Source organism: Protopterus annectens, chromosome 10.part0, assembly GCF_019279795.1.
Source record: "Protopterus annectens isolate FY-2018-M chromosome 10.part0, PAN1.0, whole genome shotgun sequence".
Classification (NCBI taxonomy): domain Eukaryota; kingdom Metazoa; phylum Chordata; order Ceratodontiformes; family Protopteridae; genus Protopterus; species Protopterus annectens.
Genome location: NC_056744.1, coordinates 1,576,592,822 through 1,576,619,279, shown reverse-complemented (window position 1 = coordinate 1,576,619,279; position 26,458 = coordinate 1,576,592,822). Strand labels below are relative to the sequence as shown.

The window sequence follows — 26,458 nt, the reverse complement described above, 5'->3', positions numbered from 1 at the left end:
GAAAGCGCCGCACTGAGAACCAGCGACTGGCCTAGAAGAGGCTTCATTGTCAGTTTTGGGCCTCGGATGCCTGTCCTTATCCTTGTCTTTGCGTTTTTTATGTATTCCGGTTGTTGGTTGTTCCGACGGCATGGTATAATTAAACCTTCAGCCAAAGTAATGGCGAGCAAAGTCAAAACGACGTTTAATAGTGCGCTTGTTAAATCTAGCACAAAACCGACAACTAGTGACGCCGTGGTCTGGGCCTAGGCATGGAATACAGTAAGAATGAAAATCCTTATGAGGCATTTGCTTCCCAAAAGAAATACAATTATTAACTTTTACTGACATCGGTCTGAGGCAAGAAAATGTTTCCCCAACGGGGTACTTAGCTTTATTGAAGACTTCGGTTCTGAAATTCGATTTGAAAATCTCAGGAGTCGGCCGACTGGCACTTAACTGCTTTTGCTTCTGGCACCGCGCGGCAAGAAAGACTGAAGAAAATGGCGTTGGCTGCATCTTATACACCCCTGGCGCACTGAGGTCAGGGAAGAAGTGACAGCAACTGACACCGGACCAAGACTTTGGAACTCTGGCCGACTGCGGGACCACCTGACGGCAGGATAACCCAAGTGTAATGACTGCAGCAGTGAAACACTAACATCTGCCCGAATCTGATCCTGACCTGAGAGAACTCCTTTTCCTCATAGCTGAAGGACTACTTCATCCCATGAAGCGTATTCCCAAAATAAAGATCAAGTAAAGCTGAGGCCAAGATGTCTTCAGCCTCAAAATCTGCATAGCTGCATGAAGAAAGCTGGTCTATATAAGCAGTTCCCCTTCTTCCTCTCAATTCTGAGGAATCGGCACTCCTCTGAGGGGAAGTACTTGCTTTTTAGACTAGTTTCCAGGAGGAGGGTCTTTCAGAGTGGCGCTGCCTGGATTTCATGAAATACTGAGCCAAGAAGAAGAAATCTGGTGAAGAGATCTGGGAGAGTGGGTTTGAGGAGGAAGCAGCTGAGGTTGGGGCAAAAAAAATTGCTGAAGGCTTTGGGCCTATGGTTTTATTTTATTTATTTTGCATTTGTTGACTAGGATAGTCCGACTGGATGCATGCCCATTTTCAGCAGAGGACCGGGGAGAAAAGCTCCAAGGTAAACAGATACAACAAAACATATTACAAATAGAATATTAACAATGGTTACATAAGCAAACAAGATAAACATGTTCCACAGGTTAGAGTTAATCCCGAGTGAAAGTCAGGAGTAAATTACACAGTAAGCCGATTAACAGATCTTACACATTCTAGAAGAGAGAGTTAGCCAGGCTTGATTGATGCAATGACATAGCGAGTTTAGTGCCAGATGTTGAGTCTAATTTTAAACTGACCTAGGGAGGAAAGCAAAGTAATATCAGCTGGAAGTGAGTTCCAGGATGTACCTACAGAGTTTGCAGAGAGAGAGAGAGAGTCACCAGCTGTGTTGTTAATTTTGCTTATCTGAATTAGTAGTCTGTTAGAAAATCGAATCAGTCGAGGATTGTTATAGGAGGTGTTAAGATTTTTAAGTGCAGGAGTATTGTTCGGATTATAAAGGATTTTATAGGACATAATCAGTTGGTTATACTTGATTAGACTGGGTAGTTCAAGCCACTCAAGTTGGTTTAGACTGATGCAATGATGTGTCCTAAAAGGCAGCCCAGTGGCAAACCTGGCAATGTGATTGTAGCAGATTAGAGTTTAAGGACAGTCTTGTTTAAATAAGAGAGTAGAGGGGATACATACAGAAGTGTTGAAATAAAGTGAGAGTGAGCTATGGCAATTTTGGCTGGAGGGGTTAGGAAAGCTTTTATTCTTCAAAGTGACATGTTTTTTGGTGATGGTTTTGATCGATTGGTTTACATGTAGGTCGAATTTTAGATTGTTCATAAGTTCATACTAGGCTATCTGCCCTAAGGCATTTATAAGCCTAGCCAGAGTGTGTATGGCTTTCGCCACCCATTTTAAATTAATTTTGCTATGCCCTTTTTCGAGGTTAGTATACTGTGACTCTGTCTAACAGTGAGACAGAAGTGATACCTGCGTAAACCTACGACCTCCCATCCACTCATCAAGATTCCTCTTGAAGAGAGTCAATGAGGGACTCTGCCTAACCTGGACTGGGATTTTATTCCAGAGTGAAGGGAGCCTCTGGCTTATGAATCTGTCCCTCCAGCATGTCCTATTTATTTCAGTGCTGAGGTTTAAGTCCCTCGAGCGCGTAGCTCGATGGGATTTGGATTTTCTGAGGTGCAGCATGTCCATTAATTCCGGGTTGGACATGGCTTTATATGTCAGGCACAGATTGCCTCTGAGCAGGCGGTATGCCACTAAGTAGAGCTGGAGTTTCTTTAACCGGGCAGCATACGGCATCTGTTTGAGCCCCTTGATCCTCTTGGTGAGGTACTTTTGGGGTCTTTCCAGTTGCTGCAGGTGTCTGGTAAGGTACATCCCAAAAGGGGCATTGTACTCAATTATGGACCTGATGAGGGATGAGTAAAGAGGCACGATGACCTCCCCTGATCTAGATGTGAATCCCTTCATGATTAGGTGGGCTATATAAAATGTTTTTCTAACCACTTTGGACACGTGGTTGTCAAATGAGAGATTGCTATCAACTTGGGTCCCCAGGTCCCTAATTACTTCTTCTGTACTTAATGAATTACCACCTATGTGGTAATTTGTGGGCACTTTGTTTTGCCAAAGGGATGACTATACACTTTTGGCGTTTAGCTTGAGGCCATGGCTCTGGCACCAGTTGTCTGTTTCTATGAGGCCCTTTTGGAGGATGCTTGTGTCGGCTGGAGAGTCTATTATGGCGCCCAGTTTGCAGTCATCTGCGAACTTGGTCAGCCACAGTCCTTCCATGTTGGCCTGTACCTCCGAGAAATATATACCGAACAAGAGAGGTCCCAAGACTGAGCCTTGTGGGACGCCACTTGTAACTGGTTTGGAGTCTGACATGGCTCCAGCTATTCTAACCATGTGGGTTCTGTCCTTGAGCCAGTTTGCAACCCATCTAGTGACAAAGGGGTTTATATTTAGGCTGGTGAGCTTATCTATAATGCCCAAGTGGGGTATTGTATCGAAGGCTTTTGCGAGGTCCAGGTAAGCTGTGTGGACCACCTTCCCCTTGTCAATGGCCTTGGTGACTGTTTCAAAGAAATCGACCAGGTTTAAGAGGCAGGATCTGCCCTTAAAGCCGAACTGGGTAGGATCCAGTGTCTGTAGGTCCCCAATATCTTTATTTATAAGGTCCATGATGATCCTTTCCATAGTTTCCAGGATCCGTTGAGGCACCACCTTTGTGGAGAGGGACCACTGTTGCTGTACGCCACACTCTGGGTACATATCCTGTAGTAAGGCTGAGATTGAACAGTAGTTTTAGGTTTGGGTTTAGCTCTTCTTGGAGTTCATGTAGGACGCAGCCCGGGACACCGTCTGGTCCCACTGATGCTGTGTTTCTTGCTTTGGAGAGGGGAGCTCTTACCTGAGCATCTGAGATGTCAGGGGGGCAGCACTCTGCTGGGATAGATATTAGCCCTTTTGGTGGGGAGGGGAGAAGTTTGCGCTGAACCTGTCAGCTAGGATGTTGGCAATGTCTGTGGGTTCGGTGTATTTTTTGTCATTTTGGACTAATTCTGAGCATATCTGGGAATTCCCACCCAGGTTCCTAACATAACTAAAGAAAGCCTTGTGATTATCCTTAGTGTCCAGTGCAATTTTTCTCTCGAAGCTGGCCTTAGACGATTTTATGAGTGCCCGTAGTTTTTTGCTAATACTGATCAGAGATGCCTTCCCTTTTTGGGATTTTGCTCGGACATGTAGTAGCTTCCTCCTTCTATTGTATAGTTTGTTTATGGCTGGGGTCCACCAGACAGGACGTCTGCCTTTGGAGGATTGGGTCTTGGTTTTATGTGGGATTGCATGATCCATGCATTCCTGAAGGTGTTCATAGAATGCGTTTATAAAGGATTTTGTGGTCTGAGCCGTATTATCCACAGGCCCGGGGGCTTTGAAGGATTCCACCTCGGTTTTGAGGAGAGTGAAATTTGCTTTAGAGAAGTTTTTCACTTTGGTTTTCTGGGCATGGGGTGGGATTCGGGATGTGAATATCCAGTGAGATTAGTTTATGGTCTGATCTTACCAGTGAGGGATACACTTCTGGTCTGGAGCATAGAGCCCCCATGTTGGTGATGATCAGGTCCAGTATGTTTTCCCCTCTTTTGGGAGTGGTAACAAGTTGTTCCATAGCATTTGAGTTTATAAATTCTAGGAACCTTTGGGCTAGAGTGTTGGAGCTAGAGTAATGCTCCCAGTCTATGGTTGGGTAGTTGAAGTCACCCAATATAATGGTGCTTGGAGAGACCTTCATATTTTCCAGTGTTCTCAGGAAGGCCGAGTGGGGTTCCTGGGTTTGGGAGGGTGGTCTGTAGCAGGCTATAAACTGGAAGGCAGTTTTACCCACTGTTAGTTGCACATGGATAGTCTCTGATGCTTCGTGCTGTGCCACCAACCTGGAGGTGTGGGTATCCTTGACTAATATTGATACTCCCCCTCCTTTTGTGGTTCGGTCCAAGTTTTGGGGCCAAAAAGCATGGTATGAGGTATAACCTGGTAGTGCTGGGGTGCTCTCGGGAGCCTTGAACCAGGTTTCTGTTACTGCACAGATATCAATGTTCTCCATGCTAAGGAGAGTTTTGAGTGCGTGCATCTTGAGGTTTAGACTTCTGGCGTTGAGTAGCATTACTCAGTTTCTTATCCCTTGTGATACCTATGGAGGTGGGTTTGTCTTTTGAGCCTTGCCTAAAAAAGGCACTATGGGGGTAGCAAGAGCCTCTGCCAATATCCGAAAGCCCAGGGGTGACAGGTGCAAGCCGTCCCTAGCAAAGCATCGTGGCTTGTCGAGCATGCCATCCCAGGCTCACAGGCATTGGATCCCCTTTGAATGACACCAATACTTAAGCCAATTGTTGAAATTGATAATCTTGTCTTCATACTGTGGCATCATTCTTGGTGGGGGTAAGATGCTACTCAAGGTCAGGGTCATACCGGCCTGGGCTACATGCTCAGAGAGCTCCTCTATGTCTCTTTTCATGTAGTCCAGGGAGGTACGTCTCAGGTCATTCACAACAGCATGGACAATGACTGAGTCATATTTGTACTTGCCTTGGAGTGACCAGAGTGCTTGTGTTATGTGGCGGATCCTAGCGCCAGATAGGCAGCTCACCGTGACCTTCTCCTTGTTCAGCCTGGTGAGCGGGACGTCAGTGTGCCTGATGATAGAGTCACCTATTACAAGTCTATCAGGTGTGTTTAGCCTTAAGGGCTGTGACTGTTCGGCACACTGGCTTTGTGAGCTATGTGTTGCACGGGTTTTGTTTTGGGGTAGCGGTTGCTTGGGTGCCTGCTTTGGAGGTCTCTGCTGCTTAGGCAGATTTTTATTTAGAGCCTCCAAGTATGTTTTTGTGTGTTTATGTGTTTGGTTTGCTGTCGTGGTATGTCTATGTGAGACTGGAATTGTAGTGAGTGTGGTTTCCTTCTCCTCCTGACTGGTTACGCCAGTACTGAGTTGAAAGAGCTTAGCCTCCAGTTTGGCTATATGGTTGCATCTCTCACATGTGTTGGAATTTGTTGGGAGGAGGAGAGGGTTGTCTGTGTACATTAGGCAGTTGTAACATTGCCTCAAGATTCCCAGGTTCACCAGCTGGACCGGAGAGTAGATTGACAACTGACCTTTGGACATGCTAGAATAGTATTGGGAATTCCTTTATAAATGAAAAAAAGGGCCAATGGGGAACAAGTTACTCAAGGGGTGTTTGTGAGGGTGTAGTGCTTTTAATTTTTTAGTGCTGACTTATATAATTGCTTTAGTGAGCAAGTGCTAGGCTTTAGCGTAGGAATAGGGTGTTTATTATGAGAACTAGATCAGTTCCAAGGCTCAAACCCAAATAAGCGGCGCTGCTCGATGCTGCGCTATGCACAAAATCACGCAAAGCTGCGCTACAGCGGGTTTTATACAGGTGGACTTGAAAGAGCTAGAAATTGGCCCAAAACAGCCAACAGACTACCAGATTCCTGTGCTGGGAACACTCCTCCAGGGACAGATTGGCTGCTCCAAGATCCCCACTGCCACTGGTGAACAAAGAAGCCTCCCTCTATCCAAGAAAGGAAATGGCAACACAGGAACTTTCCAAAAGTCCAGAATACAGCAAAGCCTGTATTTGGACTACTCTAGGTCAGGAAAGATGGGAAAACAAGGATAACTTTTTTTTTTCTTTTTTGCAACAAACAGCAGGAAATTGCAATAAATATTTAACACAGGCTAGCGCACTTGAGTGTGTAGCCTCAACAAGTAAATGCAACAAACAGAACAAACTTTAAAAGTGCAGGTGCAAAAACAACTTTAGACAGTTTAAAACAGTTCAAGAAGCAGAAATATTTGCAGTTTAGCTAGATCGGACAGTCGCCCAGATAGTAGCAGGAAAAAAACACTTATCAGGTTAGCAGTCACTCTTTTGGCCTCTCTGCTGCTAGCACCACTCTGCCGGACCAAAAGGAGCTTGGCTGAGTAGTAACAAGCGCAAAAACCTCGCCAAAGCGGGTTTTATACAGGGGGACTTGAAAGAGCTAGAAATTGGCCCAAAACGGCCAATAGACTACCAGATTCTTGTGCTGGGAACACTCCTCCAGGGATAGATAGGCTGCTCTAAGTTCCCCACTGCCACTGGTGAACAAAGAAACCTCCCTCTATCCAAGAAAGGAAATGGGCAACACAGGAACTTTCCAAAAGTCCAGAATACAGCAAAGCCTGTATTTGGACTACTCTAGGTCAGGAAAGACGGGAAACAAGGATATATATATATTTTTTTTTGTTTTTCTTTTTTTCAACAAATAGCAGGAAAATGCAGTAAATATGTAACACAGGCTAGCATACTTGAGTGTGTAGCCTCAACAGGTAAATGCAACAAACAGGACAAACTTTAAAAGTGCAGGTGCAAAAACAACTTTAAACAGTTTAAAACAGTTCAAGAAGCAGAAATATTTGCAGTTTAGCTAGATCGGACAGTCACCCAGGTAGTAGCAGGAAAAAACACTTATCAGGTTAGCAGTCGCTCTTTTACCCTCTCTGCTGCTAGCACCACTCTGCAGGACCACGAGGAGCTTGGCTGAGTAGTAACAAGCACAAAAACCTCGCCAAAGCGGGTTTTATACAGGGGGATTTGAAAGCGCTAGAAATTGGCCCAAAATGGCCAATAGACTACCAGATTCTTGTGCTGAGAACACTCCTCCAAGGATAGATAGGCTGTTCTAAGCTCCCCACTGCCACTGGTGAACAAAGAAGCCTCCCTTAATCCAAGAAAGGAAATGGCAACACAGGAACTTTCCAAAAGTCCAGAATACAGCAAAGCCTGTATTTGGACTACTCTAGGTTAGGAAAGACGGGAAACGAGGATAATTTTTTTTATTTTCTTTTTTTCAACAAATAGCAGGAAAATGCAGTAAATATGCAACACAGGCTAGCGTACTTGAGTGTGTAGCCTCAACAGGTAAATGCAAAAAACAGGACAAACTTTAAATTACAAGCGCAAAAGTGCGCTAAAGCTGGCTTTAAAGCAGGGGGTTAGAAAGAGAGAGGAAATGGCCCAAAACGGCCCATAAGCTACAGGTCACTGGGCTGGAACCACTCCTCAAGGGACAGACTGGTGAACAAAGAAGCTTCCTCCTATCCAAATAAGGATATGGGCAACACAGGAACTATGACATCTATAATGTCATCTATAATGACACCTAATAGTTTTGTCATCTATAATGACACCTAATAGTTTTGTAGAGGGGTCAGGGAAACAGTAGACCTATGTGTTGATGGAAAGAACGGCACTTTCGTTTTTTTGGGCTTTAGTATCAGACGACGTTCAGAAAGCCAGTTTTCTATAGTATTAAAGGTGGTCTGGGTAGCTGACCATAAGTATGTTGGGAGATGTGGCAGAGCAGATCAGGGTAGAGTCAGCAGAGTATTGGATACAGCTGACTTTTGGGATGACAGTATACAGGTCGTTAATGAAGAACAGCAGGGGCCCTAGTATAGAGCCTTGTGGTACTCCAAGGGTGTTGTGTAGTAGGGTTAGAGAGTTTTGTTCTGCCAAAGAACAGCCTACTGTCTCCCATTCAGGTAGGATTTAAACCATTGAAGGGTTTTAGTATCTAGACAGAATGCACGTTGTGAATTAAAAGTTGATCAACCATGTCGAATGTCTTGGAAAGATTCAAGAAGAGGGCGGAGGATATGAGATTGTTACTTTTATGGTGTTGGTACAGGCTAGTAGGGCTGAAGCAGTGCTGTGGTGAGGATAGAAGACATGCTGGGTATCTGCCATGAGGTGATTCTGGATTAGGTGGTGCATGAGTGGTCTATGAATACATTTTTCCATAATCTTTGCAAGTGGAGCGAGTTTAGCAATTGGCCTATAATTGGAGAATTCAGTACAGCTGCCTCCTTTGTGAAGTGGGATTACATAGGATATTTTCCAGATGGTGGGAATTCTACTATGGTTCGATTAATTAGTATTGTTACCGGGTAAGCAATAGCATCAGCTGATTTTTGAAGGTACTCTGCAGGGAGTTGATCAGCAGTGTGTGTGGTGGGTTTTAATTTTTTGATCAAGGTAAGGATAAGTGATGTGGAAACTGGTTGGAAGATGAACGAGAGTAGGCTTCTAGGGGTGGTGCTTTCAGGGCCAGGGGAGCTATGAGGTAATTGGCTAGCTAGGGCTTGAATTGTCTCAGTAAAGAATCGGTTAAAACAATTTGAAACATCCTTGGGGGGTTTTATCAATAGTAGCAGCGGGGATAGGGGTAGAAGTCGGTCCAGGATGTAGTAGATTATTCAAACCTGCCCAAAACTTGAGAGTTATTTTGATTTACTCTGTAAATTACAGTAGTACTGTTGTTTTGCGTTGTAAAATGGATTTTTTAGTTTCATTCCTAGATTGCCTGTATTTAATTTGATCTTGGGGGGGGGGTCTATTAGAATGCCATAAAGCCCATGCTTTGTTTCTAAGGGTAATTTTGAATCTAGACTCTTTAGAAAGCCATGGTGCAGTTTTTGCTTTTGTTCTCTTTGAACTAACAGGTGGATGCAAATCAAGGATCTCAATAAATTTGTTATTACAGTATACAACTGCCTTCTCTAAGGGGAGGTGTTTTAGAATAGACCAATTACATGAGTTAAGTTCCTGTTGGAATTTGGCAGGGTTAAAGTTTTTTTTTTTTTTTGCTTTTAACTTTTCTGAGTAAGGGTTGTTGGGGGTTAATGGCCTTGTGCTTAATTAGTTATGTATATTGTCAAATAAATCATCAAGTTTACTGCCTATAACTCAGCTGTAAGTTGAGGCACTGCCATTTCTGTAGAAGACCTGGGTAGGTCTCACCACAAGTAGGCATAGTTAGTACCCCCAGTCCTCTGGGTACTATCTTATATTTTAGTGAGTTATGATTGCATGCATCTCCTGATTGATTATTTTAAACCTCAAGAGAAAACTCTAGCTGATGAGATTGAGAAATTACAACATGAATTAGTCAATAACTTTCCCGTTGAGGTTATAGGCAGTAAACTTGATTTATTTTTGACAACATACAAGGCTATGGTAAAAGACTGGAAAGTACTAAAACTAGGAAATTACGTGATCTTAATGACTTCCAACGTAAGGAAATCTTCTCATGGCCAAGAAAGTCAGTAACTGTGATTAGAACCAATGAACATAATGAAAACAGATCTAATGCTGTTAATTCAGCTAATTCTGAGAATGGTATCACTTTAACCAACGTTACTGAACGTATAGCTGAAGTGGATTCCATTACACCACACGCAGTGATTTCACCTGCTGAGTGTGGTGCTAAGGAGAATGAAACTTCAGCAGTGACTTCAGCTAAAATGAGAACTAGCATTGTCAATAATAGGTCAACGAGACTCCTTCAACATCTGCTCCTTTTTTAGAACCGAAGGAGACAACACAGGCGTCCATTCTACCTTTTGTGCTGAGCAATGCGTTACATATAAGGGAAAGATCCAGCAGCAGAGGCCGAAAAGGCAGGGTTCGACAGCAGAAGGAGCGAGTGACTTATTTGAAGGTGATGACCACACGCAGCAAGAAAATCTGGTAATAAATTTATCTGGCTATCAGTTAACTGCATTGCATATATCTTTGTTTAATAAACGGTTAAGTTTTATTCCAGCACAACGGAAAGTATTGACGGATACTTTGAAAGAATTAAGACTTTTTGACTTTAAAAACAATTTTTAAAGATGCTGGGACTGGGGATGCTAATGTGTTCAAGCAACCTAGTGTTTTTGTGCCTAAATCACACACCATTATAGAAACCTTTTGTGTCTATCTGTGAGAAAGAAATCAGAAAGGAATTTGCACAAGAAAATCCAGTTATGTTTCACAACTTGGATACAATGGAAATTGAGGCACTGATACAGTTGAAAACATCTAGTATTGAAATTACACCAGCAGATAAAGGGGGCAGCATAGTGGTGATGGACAAATCTTTTTATATTCAACAAATGATGTCATTACTGAATGATGAAGACACTGATACAGTTGAAACCATCATCTAGTACTGAAATTAGACCAGCAGATAAAGGGGGCAGCGTAGTGGTGATGGACAAATCTTTTTATATTCAACAAATGATGTCATTACTGAATGATGAAGACACTTACTTGCCGATTACTAGCAGAGAGGTTAAGGGCATTATTGACAGAGTGCCGGTATTTGTTTTTGACTTTCTTGTAACAAGACAAATCACTGAAGAACTGTTTATTTTCGGAAAGAACATCCACTGATACCAATGATTTATAGACTACCAAAGGTTCATAAGAGTATGACTTGTCCACCTATGAGACCTACAGTCTCAAGTAAAGGGTGGGCTACGGAGGCCCTATCGATTTATGTTGAGAAGTGTTTACATCCAGTTTTAGAGCTATGAGATACTGTACTCAGGGGACACCAAGGCCTTTTTGAATTTGCTGTGCAATAAGATCTCAGATTTGAACAGGGATTACATGTTTGTCACCATGGGCATTACATCTCTGTCCACAGTGATACCCAATAGCTGGGGTATAGAAAGGGTTCGTGATCTACTGAATGATAAACGGGTATATAGCATTGCCAAGATTAACTTTATTTGCGACTTACTTGATGATATATTGGAAAACAGTTGGCATGGCTATGGGCACAGCATGTGCAAATAGCTACGCTAACCTGGTATTGGTTGTATGGGAAATTAATTACTTGTTGCAGGGAAATGGTCATATGGATAACATCTTACGGTACGCACGTTTTGTTGATTTTTTTTGTTGTGGGGTGGCACGACTGATGAACTGAAACGACTGATTACCTGCACAGTACTACTGATTTTCTAAAATTTACCTACCAATATTCTTATGAGGCTATTGACTTCTTGGATGTTAACTTACGCAAATCACATCACAAACAAATTGTTACTAGTGTCTATAGGAAATCCAGCCGTAGGAACAGTATCCATCACAAGACTAGCATGCTTCCTGGGCATGTATGCAAGAATGTTATTAGAGGACAATTTATGAGTTAGTCACCTACATAACACAAGTGAAGGCTTAGATGTAGCTGTATCAGCGTTAAAGAAAGAATTCAAAGATAGAGGCTGTAGTGACAAGAGACATTGATAATAGCATCAAAGATATGTCTGAAAAACACAGACATAAGGGTAAACTGTTTTTCTCAGAGATAACAAGTGAGGAACGTAACATATATAAACATAAACCCACTAAGATTAGGTTCCCAGTGACTTATTCCAGTGACATTAGGAGATTCTGTTGGATCTTCGAGAAGAACTGGAATATTCTACGGTCTTTCCATGAGTTGGAGGGGGTAATAGATGATGCGCCCCACTTCTCTTTCATTAATAAAAAATCTTTGAAAAGGCAACTTTGCAACAAATCCAGCTGGTGGAATGAGGAAGTACAGGAGAGTATACAGACAAACAAGTTGGCAAAGAAGAAGTGGGATTGTCAGAGAGATGAAGAAAGTAGACAGGAGTATAAGGAGATGAGGTGCAATGGATTAGCAAGGAGGAAGTAAGGATAGCTATGAAGAAAATGAAGAATGGAAAGGCTGTTGGCCCAGATGACATACCTGTGGAAGCATGGAGGTGTTTAGGTGAAATAGCAGTGGAGCAACTCCTGTTGTAGGCAGGGAATGAGAGGAATCATTGCTTCCAGGCTGCGACAATGTCGACTCCATAAACTTTTTAGGTACCATTGAAGTTTTCTCATATGCAGTCTTGCATATGGAATTAGTAGAATGCAGGATGCCATGAACCCCAAAGCCTGCAAATTTGTCTTGCAGATAACTGGGTTTATGTTGCCATTTGTTTGAAGTATGTCATCAGTTGCCTTTGCTTGTCTGGCATAAGGTATGCCATATGGGCACTTGCACCCAGGAATGTAATTATTTGAGAGGGTACCATTTGTGATTTCTTTTCGTTTATGGTGTACCCTAGGCATGCTAGAAGCCTTTTTACAAACGCCAGATGTTGAAGTAGAGTGTCCTTGTCCTCTGCTTGAATGAGACAATCGTCCAGATAAGGATAAATTTGAATGCTTCTTTGTCTGCAGAATGCAATTACTGGTGCCAGGCACTTTGTAAAGACCCTGGGCGCAGTAGATAAGCCAAAGGGCAGTGCAGAGAATTGGTAATGCAAAAAACCTGCTTTGAAGCGGAGGTATCTTCTGTATGACTCCCTTACTGGGATATGCAGGTATGCCTCTTAAGTCTAGAGTTACTAACCAGGCAATCCTGCCTAGCATAGGCAGTAGCTGTTGTAAAGTCAGCATTTTGGAATGTCCAGGAATGTGTTCAGAATCGATAAGTCCAGTATTGGACACCAAGAATTGTCTTTTCTGGGTACCAGGAAAAGTCTTGAATAAAAACCTTGTCTTTTTTCCTTTTCTGGTACCGGCTGAATAGCCCCCATATCCATGAGGGACATGACTTGTTTCTGGGGCTCTGCCCACTGGTTTTGTGGCAGATCCGGCCATCCATCTGGAAATGGCAAAGTATGAAAATGAAATCTGTTCCCCGTGATACTGTGTTTAAGTACCCACTTGTCCTGGGTAATTAACTGCCAATTTTGAGCATGAAGTGCTAGTTTTCCCCCCAAGGGGGCTGCCAAAAGATAAGTGCTTGGTGCTGGCAGAGGAAAGTCATTGAGACTGCTTACTGTAGGGTTGTGTTTTGTTTCCTCCAGATTTGGAGGCGGAGGCACCCCCATTGCTTTGATCTGAAAGAACCCTGTGATTGGTATCTGGAGCCTTTTCACCACCTGGATTTGCCCTGAGTGGCTCTGTTGGACACAGGAAAGGACCAATTTTTCGTAGGCCAGTGCCTACTGAACCTGGGTGGCTGCACTTGCAAGAAATCTTTCAGTTTGCATAGATTTAGCTTCATCTTCTGTTTTCTTTAAAACCTCTTCTGCCTTATTACCAAACAGAGTATCATGCTGCAAAGGTGCATCCAACAATTTAGTTTTAACATAATCAGGCAGATTTTGCTCCTTGAGCCAAGCATGCCTTCTAATCAGATCCAGTAACGGTGGCCCTACAAGAGGCCTCCAAGGAATCAAAACCACATTGCAAAGTATGCTTTCCAACCTGTTCTGCAGAATGCAATAATTCCTGTAACTATTTTCCACACAATCAGAAATCATCATTTTCTGTTTCAGTAAGCCCATAACATCCTGCTGATATTTAAGCATATGAAACTGGCAGTTTAAAGCCCTGATTGCCAAGGTTGCAGACGTATAAACCTTCTTACCCCATCTATCCAGTGCCCTGGAATCTCTATCAGAAGAGGTAGGATTTTTGGCTGCAGAGGCCTTTACACCCTTGGGACCCTGAGAAATAGTCTCAGGATCAGCCGCAGGATTTTTGAAAAGAAATTTGTGGGAGTCAGGAACCCTATAATATCGGTCTGGCTTACTAGGAGCCAGAGGCAGGGAATCAGGAGCCATGCTTGATTCTGAGAACACATCATTAAAGTTTAATACAGCAGGTATTGCCAAAGGCCTATGCTGAGGAAGAAGGAAATCCCTAAGCCTCTTTTTTGATTCAGAGAAGTCCTGACTCGCCCAGTGAAAATGTTCCCATAAAGTATGCAAAGTCTCTCCAAAAGAATAATCCTCAGGAGGAGATGCAGATGGGATGGATTCCTCTGTAGAAGAATCCTCATAGGATGAAATAGAAAATTCCTGATCAGAAGAGGAATCAGAAGAAATGGAAACTTATCTGAAGATTCATAATCAGTGCCTTGCCTAGGCCTCTTAGCAAGGGGGGGGGGGGGGGGGGTTGGGAACCCCTGATGTTTTGTCTTTCGGGGGGGGGGGGTTAGGAATCCCTGATCAAGGTAATTAAATCTCAGCCATTTTGATCATCTGTTTTTTAGGCATAGGGGCCTGAGCACGTGGCTCATGCATCGGTTTTTTAGACATAGAAATTGTTTTTGACCTTGTTTTTGTTGCTGGCGTCTGTTTAATATAAAAATGTTGAGGCCTGAAAACAGTCAGAAGCCGGTGCCTGCTCAGGAGCTCTGGACCCATCCAAGGGAGAGACATCTGTGGGTTCAATACTCTGAAAATCTTGCTACATACCGGACTCCGAATGGGTCTCGGTAGAGGCCTGCGACTCAAAAGTAGCAGGTATCAGGGGCTGTGAAAGCGCCTCACCGAGTACCAGTGACTGGCTTAGAAGAACTTTGTCGGTTTTGGACCTCGACGGTCTGTCTCTTTCTTTGCGTTTTGTATGAACTCCGGTAGTCGCATTGCTAACAGATGACATTTCAGGATAATTAAATCTTGAACCAAAATATTTAGAAGCAAAAATATACCAACGCTTAATAGTGCGTTGGTTAAATCTAGCACAAAACCGACAGCAAGGCACATTATGATCAGGGCCTAGGCAAGGAATATAGTACAAATGAAAATCCTTATGAGGTATTTGCTTCCCACAAGTAATGCAATTATTAACTTTTACTGACATCGGTAAAGAGCAAGAAAAAGTTTCCCCAACAGGGTACTTGGCTTTAGTTTGAAGACTTCGGTTCTGAAACTCGAATATGAACATTTCAGGAGACGGCCGAACTGCTTCTGCTTCGGGCACCGCGTGGCAAGAAAGTCTGAATAAAATGGCATCGGCTGCATGTTTTATACCCCTGACTACCTGACATCATGGAAGAGGAGACAGCAACCGATGCAGGACCCAAGACTTTGTTATTCAGGCCAACTGAGTGCAACCTGCCAGCAGATTACCCAAATGTGATGACTGCAACAGTGAAACACAAAGAACATAGTGTACTGGAGCATCTAACAGATATAGCCAACAAGAAAGACACCAGCGCTTGATATAGCCAACAAGAAAGACACCAGCGCTTTTAGCTAAACATGTACAAGCCGAAAATACACCACATGTGTTTAATTTTATGGTGATGGAGATTATTGAACAAAGTATTACAGGAGGTGATATAAGGAATAAAGTGGAAGAGAGAACAAAAATGGATTTTACAACTTCAAGAAGACAGATTTCCATGGTTAAATAGTGCAGTTTCACTAAAGCCTTTTCTGAGAGCCAGACCTTTAAAGTATTGATTTTTATTTCATTGTTTTTTAAATGAATGTTTTTTATATGTTCTATGTATTACTTTTTTCTTTAAACAGTTTTTTAAACATTTTATTAATGACATCATACAGTTATTGCATTTGATTTGATGGAAATAGTTTAAATTCGGTGGTATTGTTTGTGTGAATAGAGTCTGAAGAAGTGATTAGCTATAAATCGCGAAAGTGCTTACTTTTATATTGTTCATTAAAGCTGCATTTTATCTGAGTTCACCCAGGTCAGTTCGTTTTGATATATTTTTTATTTTTGCTCGGAGGTGTAAACCGAGCATTTATCCAGTTCATGGATCCTTCTACTCTTTTCATTTTATGCTTTCTTTTTGGTTGGGTTTACCTATCCTGGTAAGGGTGGATATGATTTGTGTAAATGCATGCAGGTTAATATGGGTGGTTGGGGATTCTGAGGAACAGGTGCCCCAGTCTACGTTAAAATCTCCGAGAAGTAGGGTTTCTTGGAGGTAGTGACGTGATAGCCAGTGCAGGATGCCTTGAAGTGTAGCTATATTGTTACCTGGGGGAATGTACATGCAGATATTAATGTATTTACTTTTAAGTTGCAATTTGGTGGCAAGAATCTCAGAGTTATTAATCTGAGGTGGTTGTGTTACATCTATGGTCACATTCAACTCAGATTTAGAGTATAGCTACCCCACCCCCCTTCTTGGAAACACGATCCAGCTTGTGTATGCTATACGCAGGTAGTAACACTTCATTGTCTGTAGTGTTAGGTTTTAACCAGGTTTCAGATAAACAGAGAATCTCAGGGATGTGGACAGCCAGGAATGCATGCAGTTCATGCACCTTGTTATTAATGCTTCTATTATTGAGATGACGAGAGGGTTGGTCTATCGAGTATAGGTTTATAGCTTGGGTTACAAGTAGAGGGGGTGTACATATCAGAAGTGGATGTCCAGGGCTGGGGGTGAACATCACCACCAAGTATTAGGCTAGGTCTATACTTAGTGATAAGCTTCAGGAATTTGTTTATAAGTTTGTGGTAGCATTTGGATCTACAGCTAATGTGCCTGGGGTAGATGTGTTGGTAGAGTGAACAAGTTGTTGGGCAGGACCCGGTACTGTAAGTATGGTTGAAGGTGGGATGATTTACAGCTGGGGTGACAGTATGGCCCGTTGGGACCTGAAATCCCATGACAAACTGGTTTTCATACAAGGTAAGGAGGTATGGGACCATCAAGAGAGGTAGCAGAGAGGAGTGCATCATTGTTTGGGATACAGCTAGTGCGTTAAGGAACTGTTTTACCTGGTGATGCAACTGCAGAAGACAGGGTGGTGAGGTAACTGTGCTAAAAGGGGGTGGGAGAATGCCAGATAAAAAATAATAGGTGCTAGTAAGTGGGGGAGTGGCTATTATACTATAAATGTAGAGGTAGTGGGGGCAGGTAGGGATTGGTGGCAAGGAGCGGGGCTATTGCAGTTTACAAGGTTTCCTATGGCTTCCTAAAGCTGTAAGGTAAGTATTTTAGCTCTTACTTAAGAATATTTTTAGCTCTTAATTTTGCTAGCTATAGGTTTGCGTTTTTTTAATACAATCTTTACTGCATAGGTTTGCTGTGGTATAATACAATTTTTAGTGAATGTTCTATAGTTAATGCAAATCTAGGGTTGTTTTAAAGTTAGGAATACAATGGTTAGAGGGGTTAGGGTTTAAAATACACTTCAGTTAGGGTTGGGAGTTAGCCAATTTGTAAAGGGGACAAACTACAGGTGCTTTAGACCCCAGTCAGCAGCTTATAGTTTAAATTAAGTTTCCATCTTTGCACTTTGTAGTGGGCTGACTTCAGTGTACTGTATTCAGCAGGGTAGCATCCTTCTTGGTCAGAGAGCACTGTTTTTGGTAGCTTATATCAGGGGAACTACCTGGAAATTAGAGTAGAGCAAGCTAAACATGCAAGAGGCAATTCAGTACTACAATTGGAGACCAAGGCACAAGAATAAACAAGTTTATCAGTTGTCAGGGATAGGGGACTGCTAGTGAGACATAGGAAGCCATTAGTTCATTCAGCAGACAGCCGTTAAAACGGCCTCTACTTTTCTTTTTTTCTAGCACAGATCAGGTCAGTTTGGACTACTTCCCCTGTACATCACAACCAGTCAAAAACACACTTAAGAAGCACAGAGCAGTAGCTATTCCCATCAATTATGTTATTTACGGTAACTTACAAGCTCCATGAAGCTGCGAGCACCGTGAGCACTATTTTAAACCTAAATCAGAATCATGCTTGCATTTGGCAAATCTAGGCATAACTTTAAGCACACAACTGCAGTATATGCTGCATTTATAATACTAGAGCTCAGACAACATGAAACACAAACTCAAACCGTCGCATCTACAAACCATAACACAGGGCAAGTATTTTTGTAAGATAAGACTTTCAACTGCCGTTTCTACTTTAAACATGTCAAGCAATTACTATCATTTCTACTGCAAGTTAACAGGGCAGCAGTTACAACTAAGAATTCAGCAGGGCTGGTAAATACTTTTAGAAATGGTATCAGAATATAAAGCCTCAGGTTATGACCTGGAGCAGATCCCCTGCAACCTCTTCACATACAGTGATGTGGAAGATAGTCAGTCCTCCCCATTCTGTAATTAGTACTCTGGTGTCAAACTGAGGTCTACAGAGAGGCTCTGGACCCAACCAATGTATACAGGGTCTAAGCTTGAACAGACATTGGCAGTACCTATTGAGTGATGAGCTCCTTTGTCTAGCCTTGGATTGGGATGGAATGGACCAATGCTTGGTAGGGTAGTTTCTGCTGAAGCAAGGAGTTTTGACTTGAAAGTTCTTAACAGTCTGCATTGTCTTGGCCTCATCTTCCATCTTCTTGAGTACAGCCTCAGCCTTGGGGCCAAAGATAGTCTTTATCCAAAGGGGTGTCCAGGAGGCTGGATTTAACATTAGGAGGGACAGTCTCTCAGCCAGGCATGTCTTGGTACGACAGAACCTGTAGCTTCAGCCTTACTGGAAGCTTCCATAGCATCATAGCTGCAGTGCAGGGAGTGTTTGGCTACATGCGAGCAGGAATGACAAATTTCTAAACTCCTTAGATACACCTTTGTTCTCCATGCCCATCAACTTTTGCTTCATTTGATCCAAAATAGTCTCCTGGTAGTTAACCATATGAAACTGACAGTTCAAGGCCTGCACTGCAAGGGTAACAGATGCTCAAACTTTTTTTTGCCAAATTGTTCTAAGGCCCTACTTTCCTTGTCAGTAAGAAAGGGTTTTTTTTGGATGAGCTAGCTGTAGCTTCCTTACAGCCTGGGATCACAACCTCGACGTCTGCCACAGGGTTCTTAAAGAGATGTTTGTGTGAATTCAGAACCCTATAAAATCAGTCAGGCTTTCTAAGGGCAGGAGGCAGGGAGTCTGGCTTTAAGGAGCAGTCCTGGAATACATCTACCACCTCTAAAGATAGGAGGTATGACGAGGGGTTTGTGTTCAGGGATGTTAAGAAATTCCCTATTTTCTTTGACTGACCGTAGTCGTGTGCCTCCCTCTTGAAGTGCTCCCCTTAAGGTGTGCAGAGTTTTCACAAAGAAAATATCCTCAGGACAGGAAGCAGATGCAAGGTTCTCCTCGGAGTCTAAATCCCCAATGGAGGCAATGGAAACATCTTCTTCAAAGTTTGAATACTATTGGTTGATGCCATCATCCAAGTAAAGACTCAAATCTTCTGGAGGGGTGTCTTTCTTTTACCTGCAGAGATCTCAGGGGGGAGGGTATCTGTATCTAACCAGAGAGATTAGATCTTTAGCTAACTTCAAGATCCTTTTAGCACATCTAGGAATGGGAGCTGGTAGGCCTAACCTGAGACTGAGCAGAAGCAGTTTTCTTGAGAGAACTTCCAGTTCAGAATGGACAAAAGGCTGTTGCAACACCCTGGCAATGTGGAGGAAGAAAAGTTGTGTAAAGTTTTACCATAACCATAGATGTTGTCCTCTTCCATGTTGCAGTATTCTGCATATGGGTTTATCCCCTCAGTCTAGCGTATGTACGGCCAGTGTTCAAAAGCTTTCAGTCCCTCTGTGTTGCGTCAAGACATTAGGCAAGGCGGAGGAAACAAGGGCCATAAAAGTGACGTCTGCATGCACCAGCCCTCAGAACTTTTCAGCTGCCATTCGTAAGGCAGGTGTTCCTGCTACCACTGACGTCACTATAGTTTGAGATAAGTACCCTGTTGGGGATCTTTTTTTTCAGTCCTTCCTTATTGTAACATTACTTGTTAATGTCATCCAGAAAGCGCAAGACTATAAGGCCTGCCCTATTTGCCAGGCGTTCGTGCCAAAAACTCTGAGTAGCTGGTTACACACTTTAAATTTGTATCTTGAGAACGCCTGAAACTTCTTACGCTTAGGATGGAATATCCTTCTGATGTCCCCCCAGAACCGCCTAAGAAGGCAACCAAAACCTTATGGCCTTCAACTTCTGCTGAGCCTCATCTGCCCGACTCCCAGCCTGTGGAGGACATAGGCCTGGTTTCAGGACCAGGGTTCTGGATCCACTTCTGAGGTCATGGGTACCTCTAAGGATGCTGCACCATCCACAGACAAGAGCACGTCTGCTGAGGCTATATTGGCGCCGCTAGCTGATGCCGGGGGGGGGGGGGCAGCACTTTATGGGGAGTTGTCTGAGACCTCTGCTCCTTTACAGTCCTCGGTTTCTAGGAAACCGACCACCACTACTTTAAAAAGAAGGGAGAAGAGAAAACATATTGCTCCTTCTTCTGAAAGCATGCCTGACTGGCAGGCCTTCAGTCAGAGCCTGTTCAGCACCTTTATGGCATTGAGGCCTACTATTCCTTCCACATCCACCTCTCCTATGCCCTAGGCCTATGCATACAGACCAACCTCCTAGGGATGAGGAGATCCTTTCAAACTCCTCTGAAGAATCACTCTCTCATACAATTCACAACTTTCATCTCCTTTGGGGTATGGATCCCCTGAGGAAGAGTCCCTGGAACCAGATTCCCCAGTGGAAGATTTAACCTTCAGTGAGACCTTTAGCAGGATGAAGGAACATTTCAAATGGGATTCCTCAGAAATTTCTGAGGTACAGAAGAGGTATTACGAGAGGAAACGCAGGCCATAAATGTGACGTTGGCACACACCAGCCGTCAGAAGAGTAGTCCCGTTTGGGAGCCAGTCCTATAAGGGCAATGCTACATCACTGCCATCTAGAAAGGGAAGAATGTAGCAGATGAGAGGGGAAGGTGGGTGGGTGGGAAGGAATACTGCAACATGGAAGAGAAGGACATCTATGGCTATGATAAGACTTTACAAAACTTTTCTATGCCCTTCTATTCCCATGTTGCAGTATTCTGCATATGGGTGAGTGCCAAAGCTCACTGAGGCTGGGGTGGTGGTCTAGATAAGGATTCCAGGAATCCATGCAGGACAGCCCTGGCAAAACTTGCCCTGGACCTGGAGATGATGTCAAGCTTGTAGTGTTTGGTGAAGGTGTGGACAGATGTCCAAGTAGAAGCTTCCAGAATTGAAGGGGTATCCAAACCCTTGAAGAAGGATTCAGAAGATGACACTGCTCTAGTGGAATGAGCTTTGACTGCCCCTTGCAGGGTCTTGCCATGAAACTAGTAGCAAAAGGTTATGGCTTTTCATATCTAAACAGAAATCTTCTTACACAGGGCTCTGGGGTGAAAAGATCCAAATAGCTGGTCTGCCTGTCTGATACACTTGGTGTTGTGCAGGGAGAATCTGATCAGTCTATGTATGTTCAAGGAATGTAGCACACTCTCACTTGTCTCCCTGTGGGTTAGCGAAGAAAACAGGTAGTTGGATGGCCTGACTTAGGGACATGTCGTTGACTACTTTGGGCATAAAGGACGGATTTGTCCTAAGGGTAACCCTGTCTTTGTGGAAAACTAGAAAGGGTGGTGTAGCCATAAGGGCTTGGAGTTAGGATACTCTCCCAGCTGAGGTTAGAGCCACCAGCAGGATGGTTTTCCAGGTGCAGTGCTTTAAGGAGGCCTTATTAGTTGGCTTAAAGGGAAGTTAACACAGTTGAGGTCCCAAGGAGGGGGAATGGGTCTCCTAGGATAAGGTGCAGAACTCCTTTCAGGAAATGTTTGCAAGGTAGTCGTGAAGCAAGAGGGGAGGGTCCAAAGGTAAGCAGGCAGAACTAGCAGAAAGATGGGCTTTAATGGATTGAGTAAGCCAATCTTGACTGCAGTAGCTCACGCAAATAAGACAGCACTAGAGGAGGTTCGCTGAGAAGCAGATCCAGCTGTTTTTTGTGACACCAAATTTATTTATTTATTTTACATTTGTTGACTGGGACAGTCCGACTGAATACATGTCCATTTTCAGTGGAGGCCTGGGGAGAAAAGCTCCAATACTACAGATAAACCTTTATACAAGATAAACCTTTACACAACACAAGAAAGAAAGAGACATGATTTACACAGTGTGTCAGTATTACCCTCATAGACTGTAAATCTTTCTAGTCTTCTATCATAATTAAAAACAAGCAAGGTTACATACCATCAGTTATGAGCGAAATTCGGTATTGCATACAGTGTAATTTAGAACATGTTAGAAATAAGGAGTTAGCCACGATTAGAACAAGGACACAGCCAGTGTATGGTACAATACCATTTGAGACTTTTTTGAACTGAGTTAACGAGGGTAAGGTCAGATGGAAGTGAAATCCAAACTTTGCCATCAAAGTTGACAAACAGGGAGTCACCTGCTGAGTTGTTGGTTTTGAGTGTTTGAAAGTACAGTTTTGTACCTACCATAAATGTAGATGTTCGAGTGTAAACACTGCTGCAGTCATTACACTTGGGTTATCCTGCCGTCAGGCGGCTCCCCAGTCGGCCTGAGTTCCAAAGTCTTGGTCCGGTGTCGGTTGCTGTGGCCTCCTCCCTGACGTCAGTGCGACAGGGATATAGAAGATGCAGCCGATGCCATTTTCTTCAGTTTTTTTTGCCCCAGATGTCAGGTGCCCCCAAATAGGTAGGCAATTCAAATTGCTAGTAAAATATACAAAAGAAAAACAAACAACCATTTTTAGTTACCAGCAAACACTCCCCATAAGTAATAAGGGTAGATGACCAAGGTAAGTACCAGCAAGTAAGAGAGGAAGGAGGGAGGGTAACCTGGACTGCAGCAGTGTTTATGCTCGAACATCTACATTTATGGTAGGTACAAAACTGTACTATGTTCATTGTGTTACACTGCTGCAGTCATTACACTTGGGTGGAATCCCAAAGCTGAGGTAGGGAGGCTGGATCTATAAGGCATTAGGGGTGGCTATAAGGCCCTGCAGAACAGCAGTGGTGAAGCCAGCTCTGGATTTGGAGTATAAAGGCAAATGGTAATGTTTGGTGAAGGTATGCACAGAACTCCATGTTGCTGCTTCCAAAATATCCTTGGTAGGTACTCCTCTGAGGTAGGCAGTTGAAGTGGCTGTTGCCCTGGAGTGAGATCTAATGCTGCTAGGTACAGGTTTCCCATGGTGGGTATAGCAGAAATGTATACAGTGTCCTATTCACTTTGAAATAGTCTGCTTTGAAATGGCTTTTCCCTGTGCTCCTGCAGCGTATGCTACCAATAATTGCTCAGATTTTCTGAAAACTTTGGTTTTGTTCAAGTAGAAGCGCAACGGTCTGTGAATGTCCAAAGAATGTAGTAGTCTCTCCCCTTTGTTCTGTGGTTTTGGATAAAAAGTTGGCAAGTGAATAGTTTGGTTTAGAGCCACACTTGATACCACCTTTGGCATAAACGCAGGGTTAATTCTTAAAGACACCCTGTCCTGGTGGAAAATGAGGAAAGGTTCCACTGCCATTAGTGCCTGTAATTCTGAAACTCTTTGTGCTGGTGTTATTGCCAGTAGCAGAGCAGTTTATCAAGAGATGTATTTTAAGTCTGCTGTGTTAGCTGGCTCAAAAGGAGGCAAAGTTTAATTTTTCTAAAACAAAGTTGAGGTCCCAAGTTAGTGTAGGTGCTCTACGGGGCAGTCTTTTGTTTTTAGCCCCTCTGAGGTACTGTTTGAGCAAAGGATTAGAAAAAATTGGTGGATCCGTGTTGTAATGAGCAGAAATAGCTGAGGCGTGGATCTTGATGGATGAAAAGGAGAGGCCCTTGTCCAGCATCTCAGTTAAGTATTGAAGTATCTGAGGGGTGTTTGGGACAAGAGGGTCAAGGCTGTGCGCTTGGTACAGAACCTCTTCCATTTATCAGAGTATGTTTTCCTGGTGCTAGGCCTTCTGGCCTCCAGAATGACATCCATAACAGCTTTGGAGACAGGCATGAGTAAGGAATTTTCCATGCAGCTAGATTTAAGGTCTTTAGCTGGCTGTGAAGTACCTGATTGTTGTGCTGTGTCAGCAGCTGTGGGATCTGAGGCAAAAGCCAGGGTGGTTCTTGTGCTAAGTTCTTTAAGAATGGGTACCAGTGCTGGCGTGGCCAGTCTGGTGCAATCAGGATCATCTTTGGCTCTTCCTGCCTGGCTTTTGAGAGTACCTTTGGAAGGAGAGGAAAAGGAGGGAAAGCGTACACTTGTAGTTTTTTCCAGCTGAATGAGAGGGCATCCACTTTCCATGCTTGTGGATGGTAGCTCCTTGTGCAGAATTTCTGTAACTGGCAGTTCGTTGGGGAAGCAAACAGATCTATGTCCGGGCTCCACCATTTTTGTGTCATCATTCTGAATATTTGTGGGTTCAATTCCCATTCGTGGGGGTCCATGATGTTTCTGCTTAGGTCGTCTGCCAGTGTGTTTTTCTCTCCTGGCAGGAATTGTGCTTGCAGATGTACTTGGTAGTTTAGAGCTGTGTTCCACAAGGTCATGGCTTGTCTGCAGAGGGGGTAGGAGTGTGTGCCCCCTTGCTTGTTTATAAACCACATAACTGTGGTGTTGTCTGTCTTTAGTAGCAGTTGCCCTGGATGCAGCAGGTCCTTGAAAGCTATAATAGCATTTTGTACAGCTAGCATCTCTTTTTGATTGATGTGGAGATGTCTTTGCTCTGTGGGCCACTCGCCCTGGATATATTTTCCTGCCATGTGTGCTCCCCAGGCGTAATCCGATGCATCTGTTGTCAGTGTTTGCCTGGCTGTGGGTTGAGTGAAAGGCTGTCCCTTGCTGAGGTGACAAGCTTGTGCCCACCATCGAAACTCCTGTTGTAGGCAAGGAATTAGTGGTATAACTGTTTCCAAACTTTGACAGTGTTGAGACCATACACTCTAAGTACCATTGTAGTTTCCTCATATGCAGTCTGGCATATGGAATTAGTAATATGCAAGATGCCATGTAGCCCAAGGCCTGCAGAATTTTTCTTGCAGGGAGTTGGGTCTTTGTTGCCATTAAATGAAAATATTGAGTCCGTTGTCCTTGCTTGTCTGACGTGAGATAAGCCATCTGGGCCGTTATGTTCAAGCTGGCACCCAGGAATATTATCTGTTGTGAGGGCACTAGTTTTGATTTATTTTCGTTTACTGTGTACCCCAGGCAACTTAATACCTTTTCTACGTACGCCAGATGCTTTAGTAGAATGTCCTTGCTCTATGCTTGAATCAGGCAGTCGTCCAGGTATGGATAAATTTGAATTCCTTTTTGCTAGTTTAATGAAGTATCTAACTTCAGCAGGGTTACTAGGTTCATTTTTTTTTTTTTTAAAGATACCCAGCTCCACAAGTAAAATTCATTCCTAAAGACTCAACTGTAAAGCAAATTAAAAGATGACAAAAGGTTGACTGACAGTGACAAAAAAGGGCAGTAGTGTTTTACAGTTTCCAAACTATTGCAGGCATTTCAAGATTTTTTTCTCTTACCCTGGCACTGGAGTAAAATTTCAAACTCCGTCACTCACTGAAGTTCGCTACCTAGCAGCTTTCACACTGGGTGTAAAAATACACTTATCTGGAAATGCTGTTTTACCCGAATGGTTTCAAGCCACCAGTCTGCCTGCACTCAGTCTCTTCATGCACTTACGTAATGTTTTATTCTTACGTGGGAACAGACATCTCTACAACTCTTGTAAACCAGTGCGACTACTAGATATTTATCTTCAGTAAAAATCAATTTTTCTCTACTTTTACAAACCTCTAGTTGACAATGATCCAGATACTGAGCTTCTCTTTGAACCTCCCAACTGTACTGTTCTACCACTGTGCATCTTATAGCTCTATCATGCTATGCTTCCATGTTAATAAATGCCCAGTTTTGTGGCTTGATCTTATGACAGTTTCACTTTATGTTGGTAACCTGCCCTAAAGTTTTGTGACCCTGGAACAGGTTATTTAATAGGAATCCCCCAGACCCCCCCATCAAGCAGTGACTTTGTAGTTTCCTGTTGTACTTCCTTTCTTTTGCTGAACAGTTCAATGAAAGGATCAGGACTCACCCAAATATACCATGAATAATGATGCCATTCTATTTTATACACTACTCAATGCTGCTACACTACCAACTCAGTGGACAATCTCACAAGCTATATTTTGCCATTCATAAAGACAGAAAGTGCATGCAGTACAGTCATTACGCTCTAGAATCGGAAAAAAATATAGAACTATCTACTGTAGACTGATATCAGACAACAGCACTTTCAGAGGTGTGCAACAGCGGTTAGACACCACCTAAGCCCTGTGACTGTTGGGTATAAGGGAAGGGACTTTCCTTCAGTCCCTGAATATCTTTTCTCCTATGTCCACTGAAATTTAGACATGTTAGTCTGTAAGTAACAAACAC

At 43.2% G+C, this 26,458-nt stretch overlaps 1 protein-coding gene across 1 annotated transcript in view; it reads right to left on the bottom strand.

Moving 5' to 3' along the window:
* The window catches only part of FBXL19 (F-box and leucine rich repeat protein 19), a 1,144,361-nt gene that overhangs the window by 346,488 nt on the left and 771,415 nt on the right, over positions 1–26,458 (bottom strand). The gene's annotated exons all lie outside the window — the stretch shown is intronic.